Source organism: Sinohyriopsis cumingii, chromosome 11 (assembly GCF_028554795.1).
Source record: "Sinohyriopsis cumingii isolate HCF-2022 chromosome 11, ASM2855479v2, whole genome shotgun sequence".
Lineage (NCBI taxonomy): Eukaryota > Metazoa > Mollusca > Bivalvia > Unionida > Unionidae > Sinohyriopsis > Sinohyriopsis cumingii.
Genome location: NC_142971.1, coordinates 61,206,245 through 61,223,459, shown reverse-complemented (window position 1 = coordinate 61,223,459; position 17,215 = coordinate 61,206,245). Strand labels below are relative to the sequence as shown.

Below are 17,215 nucleotides of genomic sequence, written 5' to 3'. Positions count from 1 at the left end.
GGTGCATTGTACATCGGCCGAAAATGGTGGAGGCAATTGACTTCAAAAGGATAGTTTGTAAGTTCAGCATCAAACGTATGACTACCTGCCGTGGTGAAGCCATTACAGGTATATTTGAGTGAAAGGTATTTGTACAAACACAGACCGGCAGTGGAAAATTGCTTATTTATGAGTCTATTCAAGTTGTATGCTCACCTTGTCTCGATCATTATCAACAGCATTCAAATTTGAACATGTTAAGTTGGATTGGATGCGGTCGCTTGCCAAGGTGTACACAGCGTTAACATATCGGCTCCTTGGCTAGCGAAGATGTAGTAGCAAGCCATGTTTTATTTTGTGTTTATTTTATGCTCAGAAGTATCGGCTTGGAATATGTATAACAGACACAAAGAAGAGATTTCTTGCTGGTTTCCGCACGATGTCAGCGGTTTACATTTCATGTTTTGCAGTGCTTTGTGAATATTCGCACAGAAAATATAAACAATAATATAATTCTCCTTCTCAACTGAATGTAAAATAGCACAGTAAAACAACTGCACTTTGCAGGACTTCAGCTCATTTATTTTTTCGACGGGAAGCGGACGTTCTTACCGCTCGACTACGTAAGCATCTAAAAATACTTTCCAGTTCTTGGTGATAATGTTTTCAGCGTATACTGCCAGGCAGTGAGAAAATATATTATTTCACTTCAGTGAATTAACAAGATTGTTTCCTTCAGAAAATAGTTATTCACGACCTAACATAAAATAATGTCTCTAATGGAAGACATAACCATCTTACCATGGAATAAAAGTTGATGTTACGTTTGAGAACTATTCTAAAAGTCTAGAGATATCAGTTAATGAACCAGTCACAACCGGATGATGCTGAGAAGAACTACAACTACATTATTGACAATGGTTGTTTATTTAGTTAGAGATGATGGTTGGCCTTGAAGGAATCACGGTACTAATTCAGTTCCCATAGTAAACCTATGCAAACACCAAGATATTTAAAATTCAATAACTAAGTTTCTGAGTGCTCATGATCAAACCTATATTTATCAGCATAGATGAAACCTGGATGACAGCTTCTGTGTAGAGAAAAGGATTTTCTGGACCATCATGTGTTTGAAACATGTGCTTTCAATTCCGCACCAAAGAGTCAGGTGCTAATTTCAGTAATGTGTGTTCCAAACTCGAGATTGTTACAGGACTAAAATTCCGTCAATAAAACAATGTCTCTAATTTTTTCATTTACAACTAGGATAAACTCTCAAAAGATTCTTTTTCCTAAAAAAAATAGCTTACATTGTTAACTAATCCTGGTCAGCCAAACCCATATATCTTCTATTTTATGTTCACCCATTTCCAGACTGGTTCCCATTTTTCAATAAATTTAGTACCGTGTGTCCGTAAGCCAACCTAACACTACATAACTTTGACCAATAGGACGCAAAGGAAGACAACTCATAATTTTCACGAATAAATCCAAGCTCTGCCACCCTAACCATTGCATTTTTTATCAAATATTCTCACACATGTAGCTTCGCTCAACGAAGAAGGCAGCAATTAAAATTAAGACAAGCCAACCATGGTGCTGTCAGAAATATAATTTATTATATAATGAAAATCATGATTATGCTTGTGTTATCTCACATGCTGTGCAATACTGACACATCTTTTAGTGAAGCGATTATAGCTGTCGGATACACGTTTAAAGTGTGTGTGTGTGTGTGTGTGTGTGTGTGTGTGTGTGTGTTCAAAGAACTTAAATTAGCCCTCTTCGTACATAATACAAGTATTACAGCATATTCAACATGACAACATTCAATAATAATGAAAAATTATTGGGGCGGGGGCATAATGCCAGTAATCACGATTTTAGTAAGCTCTTGAAATCTTCCGGTATCAGTTATATGCCTTCATACATGTTGTAGAATTCTTTATTTATTAATTTGCATCCACCTTTTCCCTTTACATTAAATCTAAGCTAACAGTTGGTTAAGGCGCTGAAGGTAATTTTCTCATCAGCTCAGTTTATTGTCTACTATACTTGGGACAAAACATGAAGAAAGGACCAGTGGTTTCAATCCCAGTGCAGGAACAAATGAGGTGCCAACAAGCTGAACAGGGAAAAAATCAGCTTTAATGAACTTACATTATGTCGTAATCTGGAAAATAAATAATAAATTAATAAAACATGGAATTTTACTCGAAACTATATTTGGACATAAACACTTTTTCAAAGCACTGTAAGACATTATACATTGAGAATACTGTTCTAGATTGTTGTTGAGATTATAAAATATGTTTTGGTAGAATTTATCCTGAAATTGATCATAGTATTTGAATGTGGAAGGTTATAATTGTTGTTCAGACACAGGAGGACGCTAAGGAGGGAGTAATTCAATGAGATAGTCCGGAGATTGGCTCGTTTTAATCTTGTAGAGTGTTAATAATTTTTGTCTCTTTCTTCTAGGCAGACTTTCCCACCATGTTTCAACCCGCGTTATTTCGCATCTGAGGTGAACGCTCCAACCACTAGACCACCGGAGCGGTCGTAGAATAGAGAAAATGGTATTGTAGCTACAGATGTAATTTAACATACTGAATACAAGTGTCCTTTTCATACATATATTTTTGTTTGTCACAGCATGCACTCCCTTTATATACAACAATCTCCATCATGCTAAAGTACTCGATCAATCTACCTTCCAGACGGAGCCAACAATCTCCATCATGCTAAAATACTCGATCAATCTACCTTCCAGACGGAGCCAACAATCTCCATCATGCTAAAATACTCGATCAATCTACCTTCCAGACGGAGCCAAACTAGTCATCATTAATGGGCATGCATCATAGTTGAATGCAGTAAATTTGATTTTTTTTTTCATGTAAAATTTGTTCTTTCTTTTCAGACTTTAGAATAGTGACATGTCTGGCACTCGGGCCAAATTGTGTAGTGGCCCTATACAGCAGTTCTGTGGATTAGTGGCCATATGGTTCCAACTAAATGTAAATGTTCACAAATTGAAAAAAGAAATTGAACAAAAACAAAAGCACAATAAAAATAAACCCTTCTAAATAAATATAAATATGAAGTACAACGAAACAACATATACAACGTAAAATATGTTTAAATGCAGTAAAATGAATATAAAACAAAAGATAGAATCCTTAACACATTTTCAAAAGATAATCTTAATATTGCATTATTTAATATATCATGTTTTTGTGTAAGACTGTTTTTCTGGCCAATGAATCAGTCCATGTACATATATGTCTATCTGTTCTGGCTAAACCCTGTACCTGTTCCATAAAAGTTTGAAAGTAATAACTTTGATCGGCTGTTCATTCATATTAAACCATTAACAAATTTTCTGACCCAAATTACGTTGAACATCCATTTATTTATACACGATAAAACGCGACGCATTTGCATGAAAGAAAGCATTAATTGTATAAAAATAAGTAGGTCCAAATATCAGATATATATATATATATATATATATATATATATATATATATATATATATATATATATATATATATATATATATATATATATATATATATGAAAGAACATGCAACACTGCAAATAGTAAACTGTTGTAATTTTGTTGTCTTAATTGTACATATTAATAATCTTGAAATAATAAAAAGAATTAATTTTGACTTTGGTTTTTAAAATCGATAAACTAACACTTTGATATGTCGAAAATTTAAAAGAACTTACGTGTATAAGCTTTTTCACAGTCGTGCTTTCTTCTGTTCGTCTATCTTTGTCTTCGCTTGACTGGCTGTCAGTCAGTATATATTTATTAAGGCTGTACCCGTGTCTTTTTCAAGTTTTATTTTATGTAACGATTGATCTGACCAGTATACAATCGACAAAAAACTCTGTTTAAAAAAAAATCATATTTAAATAATAAAAATGAAATAAAATTACCAAACTGTTGTCATTCATCTTACGATGATATTAACAGAAAAGTAAGTACATTCATATATATGATAAGACACAATTTGAATGTGTCGAACTATATCCATAATAAATATTTTTCGCATAAAACAGTGTATAAAAAATATATTTAAGCAAAAAAGCGTAAACTGAACAAGAAAATCGGTAGACTTTAAAATGAATTTCGTTGACGTATCATTAGTTCGAGCATAAATAACCTTGATCGTCATGAGGAAAATCATACCTCTAAGCAGTTTCTATAAGTAAATGCAGACCCTCATCCTATATTTGCATCTGGGAAGCAGCAGACGATGCCCCAGTGAGAGCTCAGACTGAATGTCCTATAATTTAAACCAACTAATCGTCTTTCTACTTCACTATCAATCTATATTGGACTCCGTGTTGAAAAATCTTGTACCTATGTAATTAATGGGGGCGATAGAGCGTCAATGGGAAAATACATTACAGACCCTCTTGGGCCTGTATAGCGTCAAGACTTTTCAGATCACTTTGGGCACGGTTAGCGTCAAGGGGAATTGAACATGGGGAATATTTTCTCACCCATGCAACAGAGAAATCTACTTGTTTTGCTAACCTTACTTTTCTTGTCTCAGTCTAGTCATCTCAGGCCAGTCGTCTCAGTCAAGGTTTCCACACGCTCAGAACTACTTTAAAAAAAAAGAAACCCTTGTTGTCTTCAGCTGTACCTGACGTAGTTGTACGAAAATCAAACAGCAACACATATATAACAAAAACATAGTAACTTAAGTTAAATCCATCTTTGTGAACACACCATACAAAAACAATTCGAGAGAGACAAAGACAAACGCATATGATGTCGAGCTTTTTTGGTATTATGCTAGTTCGTTCCACACAGCATGGTCGATTTTATCCTATATGCAGGCCTAGCTCAGTACATTTGTAAATCAGCGTCATTAAATGTAGTTAAAGCTACCTAACTAGTTTGAAATACTTCGTGTGAAACAAATTATATACTGTTAGCTACATTTAATGACGCTGACCTGAAAATAACTGCTACAGATAGGATAAAATTCTCAATGTTGGGTGAAATGAACAATATAACAGAAAAGACTTATCCAGGCATATATACTATAGACCTATACATTTCATAGCTTCCCTACTCTCTTAACAACTACGGAAAACTTAGTAACAGCCAGAAAAGTGTTATATAAAACATGCTTTTTTCTAATTTTGTTAAGCATCTCCACTGTGCCCCGGTTGAATAAAAAATATATCTACAATATTTAATGACAAATAATACACTTACCAGCCAGAAGGAATAATTTACCCGTCAGCACATTAATCCATAAGCAAATTTCACTGTAGCACTTGCCATATTTCCAGGACAGAAAAATAAATGTTCAAAGAATCCGTGAACTTGAAAGTTTAGCACATGGTTATCCGCTAGAGTCCGTTTTTGGAGGGTATATTATACACGGGGGTAATTTTACAATCAATATTAAGGACAATACAAGTATGTCACACACAGTTTCACCTCCTCCAAAGAAAAAAAATAGTTATATACGATAGTGACACAGATCTCTAATTACCCATGAATAATCTAAAGAAACATGTTACTCTTCATTACAGCTTGTACTAAGTATAACTACATCAGAGCTGAGTAGCCAATATCGTTTTATTATTTACAATATAACTTTTCAAAATTGGAACTGATAAAAATAAAACAGTTTCTTGTAATAAATATTGATTATTTATTGTCAATTTCATATAACATCCATATATTAAATGTGATAATACCTCATTATTATGCGACGTTTTGTGTTGTTATTATTCTTTGCTCACACGTATAAACTGTGTACTTCGAACGCAACGGTCACACCACAGCCCTCATTAACATATTTATATTATTGCACCGCATGTAAACATTGGACGTGAACACTAGTGCAGAATTATTTTTACTTTAAAGGGAAATATTGGTGAGAAAAATAGTCTACGTTGGGGTTTTTACCGAGGCAAGCCTCGTGGATAGACAAATAATATAAACCCTTGACTGGGATTTCCTTGTCACGGCCCAAACCCCAACATAGATTCTACATGAGCCTGTATAGCGTCAAGGGAAAGTGTGGTTGTTGTATAATGATAATAGGAACGGAACAGGTGAGGTGACGTCACGGTACTGGAGAATGGTAACAATGTAGCAAGGGGCTACACTTTCTCACCCATGCGACAGAGACATCTGCTTGTTTTGCTAACCTTACTTTTCCTGTCTCAGTCTAGTCATCTCAGACCAGTCGTCTCAGTCAAGGTGTCCACGCGCTCAGAACTACTTTTTTTTAATAAAAAAAAAAGAAACCCGTGTTGTCTTCTGCTGTACCTGACGTAGTTATACTAAAATCGAGCAACAACAACAAATATATAACAAAAACATAGCAACTTAAGTTAAATCCATCTTTGAGAACACACCATACAAAACATACGAACACACTCTCTACTATCCACACAAACACACTATAGTATCCATACAAACCCAAATATACTAGTCACACAATGTGCGCGCACTTATACCAACCCCAAAAATACTATTCACACACGGGAAGAATATAAAAACAAACCCAAATATCACATCGACACAACGTATCCTCACAGAGGGAAGAGAATAAAACAAACCAAAATATACTATCAATACAGAGGGAAGAGGAAAAAAAGACACTCTACTATCCACATAAAAGCTTGTTCTGCTTCTTTCTGCTGCTGTAAAACTTTCTCCAGTTCTTCTTTCTGTCTCTATTTAAAATCATCGACGTGTGGTAAAGAAGGAGAAGGTGGCGAAGGTACTGGTACCGGAACAAATTCTTGCGAAGAAGAAATAAAATCGACTAAATCCTAATTAAATCGGTCTCTTCTGGAAGTAAGACTGTGTTAACTTTGGTAGCCCTTGCAATACCATCGCTTCTCGTCGTAACTTCATGTGCACTCCAATTCTTCGTCTTCTTAGTGTCCGTCACGTTTGAAAACTCTGTCGCATGGATTCACTGCGCACAGACGCTAGCGCATTTATATAGAAAATGTGACGTCACAGGCTGCTCTCTTCGGATTGAAAGACAGACTCAGCACTGTGACTGAATTTTGTAACTCGTGTTAGGATTGGTTAAAGAACTCAATCCCTTTCGATATGCTCTTTCACTAGAAATAAGTGCAGCTCACCGCATTCCCTTCACTTGTTCTCGTCACAAGATGTGGACTCGGGTTGAATCATCTACCCTCGTATCGCCAATGCTGTTCCGCACGGTCTTACCCATGTATGTCACATCATCATGGATAATCATCCGGATCACCGATACTAGCGTTAGGAAAAGAAGAATCTATATGGAGAAACAAGGCTGTTTAAAGAGAGTTCTCGTCTACGGTCCAGAAGTCAGAAGAAGTTGAGGAAGAGAGAAGACCTCGCAATGCCCTTTATGTTAACGGAATGATATTAACAAAACACCAAAGTCCCTTTTCAGAGCCACTCATATGCCTCAAAAAGATTTGCCTTCTTGCCTAAAATTGTTTTAGTCGATTGTGTGATATAGATTGATGTTCATCCATCTATGCATGTATGTATGTATGTATGTATGTATGTATGTATGTATGTATGTATGTATGTATGTATGTATGTATGTTTTATGTGTTATATGTCTATGTCCCGCCAGTCCCGCTCTGCGTTCTAGGTTTCTTTTGCCGCTGTTTGGTTCGACTTAGGTCAGCCCCTTGCTTCATTGTTACCAATGTTCAGTACCGTTACGTCACCTCACCTGGTCCATTCCTATTGTCCCTATATTAATGGTAAGTCCCGTGGTCCCTATACATTCCAAAGACCTTTTTGACTTGGATTTCCATTGTCCCGATAAAGCTTGTCCCCAAAAGGTCCCACGACATTTTTGACTGAGATTTCCATTGTCCCTATAAATCTTGTCCCCGAAAGGTTCCACGAACTTTTTGACTGAAATTTCCATTGTCCCCAAAGCTTCCCACTATACTACTGTCATTCTCATTATCATTCTCATTGTCATGGTCTCGTGCTGAGCATTGTAGTTAAATGTTTTACCTGAAAAGAATAAACCGTTTGTGTGTTTGTACATTTACTTTAGGACTTACTATCGTGACTGATTAATGCATGAACATTACTTAAATACTACAGTAGACAAAAGGTACAATGAAGAGAAGAGGAATTATCTTTTTCTTTTTCTTGAAAATTCCTTATTGACACGCCGAAGCGGAACGACTGTAACTTGCTCTCGCCATCTAAATATCTGCAGGTTTAAGTTAACGTAGATGCTGACAACCAGTACTGTAGTGATACACAGTGTATACATTGATCTAACGGGGTTAAATGGTTCTATAATGTCTGTGTCCCCGTGTTCGTCTTGTGATTGACGATATACGACCAATAATTATATCCTAATGAAAGGCCGTGGTGTATTCTGAATGCTGAATGAAGTAATTAAAAAGGTCAAGAATGCTGAAAATGGTAAGTCTTATTTTTCTAAGAAGAAATCGGTTACTTTATTTACATAGAGGTTAAGGAAGATTAGATCCGAGTAGATACCTCTCGTTGATTGTTGCGTCTATGCTTGCATAAATATTACCAATTAAACAGTGCAAAACTACTTCAGTTCGAACATCTTCGTCTCTTTCCAATGCGAGTACGACAAGTTCAACCGACTGTTAGAGACTAGGAGGTAATCGTCATGATACATAATTCTAATTTTATGAATTTATCGCGTTTTCTAAATTTTATTGGACCTAATGGGTCACGTGATACTGATCTGGAATGTTTACATATCGACACACTCTGCGGACTACTTTTGGTTCACTGTTTCCAGGTCATTTTTGATGTGAAGTTTTATCTTTATAAAAGCCTTACACCATAATAATAACAACAAGCGCCCGCCCATCCGCTTATGTGGTTTCTGATCAAAATTTCCAAACCCCAGATTAAAATCGACCATCAAAAGTTAAAACAATGTAATTGCACAGACCTTCCTGCGCCCCAGCACTCACCAATGGCAGGCTCTACAAGCCAGTCTTTGGAAAGTATGCCTATTGCATTTCGCATCGACAACATGTTCCAGCAGCTAGTTGAAGATCAGGTTCATGTGTCAAGCAAGGGATCTCATTAAAAGTGGACACGATTTCGCTTTTGAAAGGTCGAAATGCGTAGAAAGAAACGACAACAGGTGCTATAACAATACATGTCATGCGCAAACATAAATTTTAAAAACGGAATAGCCTGGTTTAAACAGCATCAATAATTTTTTTTTATGTATTAAAACAGTGATCGTAATAACATAGCACTGGCATGACTCGCTATGAAACTCATCCCTATATTAGTGTATAAGGAATCGAAGACACCTGACTAGAGAAGATGGGGCTATGTATTCTGTTGCAGTTAAGAGGCTAATTAAAATAACTTCGACCTACATAAAATTGAATGTTTAGTTGATGAAATCTACTGATCTGATGACATAAAGGCAGTAAATTGGTATTATAAGGATTATATGATCATAATTGGGTATTTATCGATATGTAAATTTTACCTAAAAGCTCACAAAGTTGATATAAAGTCCTTCGAACTTTATTTACATTGTGAGTGAATAGGTAAAATTTACACATTGATAAATACCCTACCATGATCATTTAATCCCATATTAACAAGCTGATGGGTGTTCGGCACGGACATCTGACTTGACGTGAGAAGAACAGATTTTTATAAACTGATCAGAGTTGGAAACCACGTTCGATGACATTTCAACAGTGAATGTAGTATCTAAACCGGTAAGTTTTAATGTCATTCCTGCAGCTATAAGAAATCATTCGGCTTCAATAACCTAAGTCTTGCTTACGTTGCTGTTAGTGATGACACCTCGGCTAGTCATTGTGACGTAATGAAGCTATTATGACGTCGAACCAGCCACGGGCTTGGGTAAGTTCAAAACGGAAATTAGTTACAACCATGTTTTTTTTTTCTAGCATTCGATGGAAAAGATTGAGCATGTTCCAACTGAACTACCCCAAGATTCATCGTTTCAGGCACAGTTATGCAGCCTATTTCAAGACGCATCTCTCCAGGAATGGAGTACATAAAACCATTCCAAATATGCAGACAATCCCAAGACACATCGTGGCCAGCATGCAATATACTGAATCATTCCAGCAGTGTATACTATTCCAAGACACATCGCGCTGAGCATGGAGTGCACTGAATTATTCCAATAATGCAGGCTATCCCAAAACACATCGTTCCAGACATGGAGTGCACTGAATTATTCCAATAATGCAGGCTATCCCAAAACACATCGTTCCAGACATGGAGTGCACGAAACCTTTACAGCAGTACAAATTATCCCGAGGTACTGTCCAGACATGGAGTGCATATAATTTTGCAAGTTCAAGATGCAAACAACTAATTTTAAAATATATTGCACAAATCAATAGTTCGACCCAAGCAAAAGACATAATAAAAATCAACAAGAATATTGTTTAGATATAAATAAAGTATCCAGAGATTAAATGTTCATGCAGGCACCACACAATAGCTTTAAAGAAATTTCATCACCAAGTTTCGATCAAAGTCTCGGTCTCGGTATAAAAAGCTTTATAAATTGACGAATCTCTCCAGCTCCATCTGCTTATCACCAGCTGTCAGTCAAGCCACGACAAATTATCACTAGTTGTCAGCCAAGCCCCACCAAGCTATACCAACGTATCACCAGCCGTCAGTCAAGCCACTCAACGCTCTACCTATTTATCACCAGCTGCCAGTCCAAGCTATACCTGTTTATAACCAGCTGTCAGTCAAGCCACTCCAAGCTATACCTGCTTATAACCAGCTGTCAGTCAAGCTACTCCAAGCTATACCTAAATGTCAAACCACACAAAGCTCAACCTACTTATCACTAGCTGTCAGTCAAGCCTGACCAACTAACAACCAACATTAAGTCAAAGACCACTAAGTTGCACCTAATAATCACATGCCTATCATCAGCTGTCAGTCAAGCCACTCCAAGCTCTGTCTAATTATTACTAAATATATGTCAAACCCTACCAAGCTCAACCTCATTATGACCAACTTTCAGTCAAGCCACTCCAAGCTCTACCTACTTACCACCAGCTGCCGCTCAAGCACCACTGACCGGCAAGGAAAAACATAATGTTTAAAACGTACATTGGTTTAACGTACACTTTGACTGATTAATATCCAGTCATTTTACATCCATTACCCCCATATTTACTATCAAACAAGTCTTATTTACTTTCCAACACGCCGTTAGATTAACCAACACTCAGGAGTCTATTCCACAGAAAAATTTCTTTGTAGCGTATCATTGCACTAGCAACACTTGCCATATTTCCAGGACAGAATATATAAATTTCCAAGAAGGTAATTAATTAGAAATTTCCTTATGTCACTTCACACCTCGTTAGAACTCTACCCAGTAAGCATACTGTACTACACAGTATCGTGCCCTTGCCCACCATAGAACGTTTTAAATATTAGAACTGATGAAATTTAAAATTTAACCGTATGAAAGATATTAATTACTTACTGTTAATTTCACATGGCATATCGATTAAATGTGATAATAAAGTAATAATATTAAATATTTATGTTTCTATTTTGTGTCCTAAGGATCGACATGACACCCCGTTGCCCTCATTAACATATTCGTCTTAATGCGTGGTATTTGGAAAACCAATAGCAGCTGATGGCTCGAGACGCTAATTGTGCAATACTTCCAACACATAACAAGAACTTTTTTCTTTATTCTTCCCATGTCTAAGAGTGGCATATATAGCTAGATTCCACTTAGATAATTATACATATTTTTATAAAAGAGTACAAAACATGATGACCTTTATATACAGTGATAAGCAATAAAAGTACCTAATGAATACTATATTTTGGAATCTGCTAACTAAATTGCAAAAGTGCAGAGTTATTTTAATTTAGTTGGAAAAAATTGGGTGAGAAAAAAAAATTATGTCGTTTTTGTACCAAGACAAGGAAATTTAAGTCGTGGGCTTACATTATTTGTCTCTCAACTCGGCTTAGATTCGTGGGGAGACAAATAATATAAGCCATTTGACTGGATTTCATTGTCTTGGTCCAAACCGCAATATATATATATATATATATATATATATATATATATATATATATATATATATATATATATATATATATATATATATATATATATATATATATATATATATATATATGTGTGTGTGTGTGTGTGTGTGTGTGTGTGTGTGTGTGTGTGCGTTGAAAGACATACAAAATATCAGAATAAGAAAAGGTTTATGTTTAGTTCATATCAGTATGTTTTTTTCTGACTTGCATTCCGTAGTTTTAAAGTAACTGTCATGGAAATGAAGACATGGCGGACAGGCTACCAAGCAATACTGTACGAAAGTTGGTTAATCACTGGGGGACAATCACACAAAATCTTCAACTAAATGACATCGAGGGTTTCATAATGTCTGATGGGACCTTCACTAAAGAGGAATTGGCCAAAATAAAAAGGCTCCCGACATCCAGAGGAACTGAAGAATTCCTCTACCTGCTGATAAAGAAATCATCTACAGTTTTCAATTCATTCCTAGAGGCGCTCAGGAATTCCAGCTACAACGATATCGCCGACATCTTTGACGAAAGCATGGGACTTGAAGATAACCGTAAGTAAAAAAGAACAAAACAACAGGTGTGTTCATCCTTAAAAATGTTTCATCCGACAAACATATTCCAACCCCTTCATTAAGATGAATTGCATACTCTGCCAGTTTGTAAGAAGAACCCAATATAATGAAGTTGGTTTCTAGCTTTATGCCGAACTTACTTTTTAAATTTCACCTTTTAACTCTTGCTTCAGGAGAATTGCCATTCTTATCTTGCTATATCACCACGGTTATCAGGTAGAAAACAACACAACATCCATTTTTCATATATGGTTGTGATAAAAGAACTACTTCTGCACCTAACCTTTACTAATTTGTGTTTTCAATGCTGTGATTTCTAGTATAGGATATATAAACTCATTTATTTATGATACGATCTCGATTCCTGCTTGTTACAAATTAAGACTCTCCAACATGTTTGATTATGTTGAAGTCATTTTTTAAAATTTGTATCATATATTCATTTTGGAAAAGATACAGTGTGGGAACTGGAAAGCAGGAATTAAGAGAAGTCCTCATATGTGTCAATGCCGTATAGGAAAATTCCACCCGAAGCACAGTCTCGTTTCTGATGCAAAAGTTTGATCACAAAGAGAATTTTCCTATCGCACATTTAAGCATGACGGTGGACTCTTTTTGTCACATTTGTGAATGATAAATGAGGACCGAAGCAAAATTAGCGTATTGTGAATACTAAATTTCAAAGTACAGGACATCGTTTGAAAATTACCTTTCATTAAGAAATAGCGTAAACAAAATCTTCTTTACAATGAATTAATTATTCAGAGTAAACTTTCAATGACGTTTAAACACATTTTAGCTCTCAAAGAATCGTGTTCGAAATTGCTGCAGTAATGGTAATGTACTGCGTCCGAATTGTGTACTGCAGATAGCTTGCGCAATGATACGAACGCAAACAGGTAACAGTAACAAAAGTCACGTTCACTTTTAACCACAACATTAATCGAGACAGACATAAAATATTGGAATAGTCCTCTATTCAGTTTTGATCAAGAACGGATTTACCCTTAAAACTAATAATGAGAAAATGAATTTGTAAAATAAAAACACAAACATTTACAGCAATGGCTGACTCAATAGAGGAAAGAAGCTGTACATGTCGCTAGACCGATCAGTGCGAAACTGACTGTTTTTATAACACCGGTGTTCCATACTGGAAAAAGCAATCATATACAAACAGAAATTTAAGAAAAGAGCATTACACTATGTTCGGTTTACAATTATCAGTTTATAATTATACTTTCATTTATATACGTTGTATAATATAAATATAAAATAATTGATTTGTGCATATAGTATTAACTCCCGGTTGTTGGTACACGAGTTTTTTTATGCACCTCGAATCCTTGCCTTTGATCCTGTTCCATCTATGTGGACCGGGGGGAGGGGGGGGGGGGTCGCATCAACTCCTGCTTGGAACAAATTATAACAATCTGTACAACCAGGACTGATTATATTGATATCATTCTTTGTAAGCTCTCTCGTAGATTACTTACCAAATATCTTACAGTTTAATTTCTAAGAAATAAAAATTGTTTATTGAAGAAAATATCAACATTCAATGCCCATCTTTTATTTCAGGTGATGCTCGCCAGGTAAGTAGTCTATTCACAAGCAAATACTTACGCGTGAAATGATATTACTAGTAATGCTCCGCTGTCATATTTTGTATGATGCAATCTATACACATCTATACTCAAGCATTCACTTACAGGCGACATATTTCTAGCAATGCCCTGCTGTCAGATTTTGTATGACGTAGGCCTAATCGTGTTCATGAAAATGGCATTGTCACATTATTTCAACTGTGATGTGCACTATTGTTTTCAGGTATCTGTGTATAATGCACTCGATGCTACACACAGTAAAGACCCATATCCAAAGTAGGGCCTAAAAAAATCGCACGGAGAGCAGTGTATGTACAGCTTCAGCGAACATCATCGAATAAGATGAACCAATGGGAACACGGTCAGGCCTTTTCAAGCGAAATCAGTTAATTAATGAGAGCTCGTTATGTGACCTGTTATTCAACTGATAATTTCGACATACGCGTTTCAACAGGCTTGACACTCGGTTCCGGTAGGGGAAAACGTGGTTTACTCAGGTCTGATCCTTCATAAGTATCTAAATTCGTCTTCATTGAATTTCTCAAAATGAATCTGGAAAATGTCGGAATATATTTAAACATGTTATTAGTTAAAAGTATTTAGTTATAAAGCAAATAAGAAGGATTTCCTTGGCTAACAAAGACAAAGGTCTAAAAGGATAAATACTGAGTCAATCACTTATTCGAACGAGTCAGATAGACGTGGTTTGATTGGTTGAATGCCAGGGATTTTGTCATGTCGAAATTATCAATAAGACGATTTCCACGATGTCTATAGTAACATTCTTTGACTCAGAAATAAACCGCGCGTGAAATGTTTAAATTGGAGAAAATTACATCCAGCATACTTTGTTGTTTATGAATGCCTCTGCGATCATCCCAAACGATCTAAGAAGGTAAATGTAACACGGGATCTGAATAGACAAATTTATTTCGACTGCATACAGTCAAATACCGGAGCTACTGTAGATATCATTATAGTTTACAGCATATGCCGAAGTCGAGGTGGCTCGACGATCCTTGGCCATCGAAGATGTACCACAGACCATTGCAGTGTTCATAATGGGCAACTCGACAGAGGTGACTTATTCTTGACCGAAACATTCCAGATTTCTTTCTGTCAAGCATAAACTCCCCAGAGACGAAAGGTATCAAAACGATTTGGTCATGATAATATCGTGCCGAGCGTACTTCAGCGTCTAATTGAATTCTCCACCATTTCTGGTGATATATTTGCGCTGTATCTCTCCATCCATTTATTCCGAGATGGAATTTTGTAGAAATGCCACTAGGTGTTCCGACTGAGCATTGACTCTGACCTGTTAACGCATTATATAACAGCAAATCTGTGTTTATGCTGCTTACTGTTAGGTACGATTGGTCACATTTACTTGCAGTAGAATATCCCCGTCTTCATTCTTCTGTACGGTGATTAACATATGCGACACAAAAGTAGGACAAAAATGGCAATGAGGTTTCATCATACATAAACCGCTCATATTTGAAACGCATGAAGATAATATTACAACTATGAAGATATTACAACAAGTATGAAGATAGCATGACAGGTATGGCGATAATATGACAAGTATAAAGATATTACAAGTATAAACATCTTACAAGTTTGAAGAGAATATGAAAAGAATGAAGACTGTGTCACAAGCATGAAGATTTTAAGACAAATAGGAAGATATCATGACAAATAGGAAGATATTATGACATGTATGAAGATAGTATGAAATGTATGAAGATAGTATGACATGTATGAAGATAGTATGAAATGTATGGAGATATTATGACAAGTACGAGGATAGAAACACAATATGAAGATATTTTGACAAGTAATGAAGATATTGTCAAGTTCAGTTTTATCTATCTCACACGAAGACAGAAGTATATATATATTATGATGATATTAAGATTGCCAATAAGACATATTATGAAAATTTAAAAAAATTAAATACACGTATAATTATACATTTTTCGTTCAGATAATAAAAGCATATTATTATCGATCTCATTCTCTATAATTTCGCTTTCTGCAACTTTCAACTAGTGTTCTAAAAAGTCTTTAGTTTTTTTATGGAAGCAAGAAGCTATACGTTCCTACATGTACCACAATGTCTACCAACTCATTGAAGCCTCTAGTTTTCCTTAGTTGTTTTGATAGAAGCAAGAAGCTATACGTTCCTACATGTACCAAAATAGATAACCAACTCATTTCAGCCTCTAGTTTTCCTTAGTTGTTTTGATGGAAGCAAGAAGCTATACGTTCCTACATGTACCAAAATGTCTACCAACTCATTGCAGCCTCTAGTTTTCCTTAGTTGTTTTGATAGAAGCAAGAAGCTATACGTTCCTACATGTACCAAAATGTCTACCAACTCATTGCAGCCTCTAGTTTTCCATTTGTTGTTTTGATGGAAGCAAGAAGCTATACGTTCCTACATGTACCAAAATGTCTACCAACTCATTTCAGCCTCTAGTTTTCCTTAGTTGTTTTGATGGAAGCAAAAAGTTATACGTTCCTACATGTACCAAAATGTCTACCAACTCATTGCAGCCTCACGTTTTCCTGAGTGAGCAGCATCACAAGATATACTACCTCCAGCAAGAGAACGAGACGTTGCGAGATGAAATCGAGATACTGATGAACAGATTTCGTCTGGTCGAAGATGGGGCGGGAAAAGAGGCTTCAGCAATCATAACAACCGACATGGCGCACCTTGCTCAAGAGAATGAGGAATTAAAAGAAGAAGTACGAGAACTTAGGAAGAAACTGGAGACGGTTGAAAATACAAGTTCTAGGAAAAGCAAATCGTGTTCCCTATTATGAATTCGTCGTCTATGAGACAATTTTCGATATAAATAAATCGATATCAATAGGCGTTGTGTAAATAAATTTTTTCACATGCAAGGTGATGAAGAGGAATATATAAAGCA

General features: G+C 35.9%; 1 long non-coding RNA gene across 1 annotated transcript; it reads left to right on the top strand.

The window, feature by feature from the left end:
* The first annotated feature begins 9,855 nt into the window (after positions 1 to 9,855).
* Positions 9,856 to 17,180, top strand: LOC149788547 (uncharacterized). The gene is made up of 2 exons (XR_016424164.1): positions 9,856 to 9,889; positions 16,836 to 17,180. It is a non-coding gene; the product is annotated as an uncharacterized LOC149788547 (long non-coding RNA).
* Positions 17,181 to 17,215: the final 35 nt, after the last annotated feature.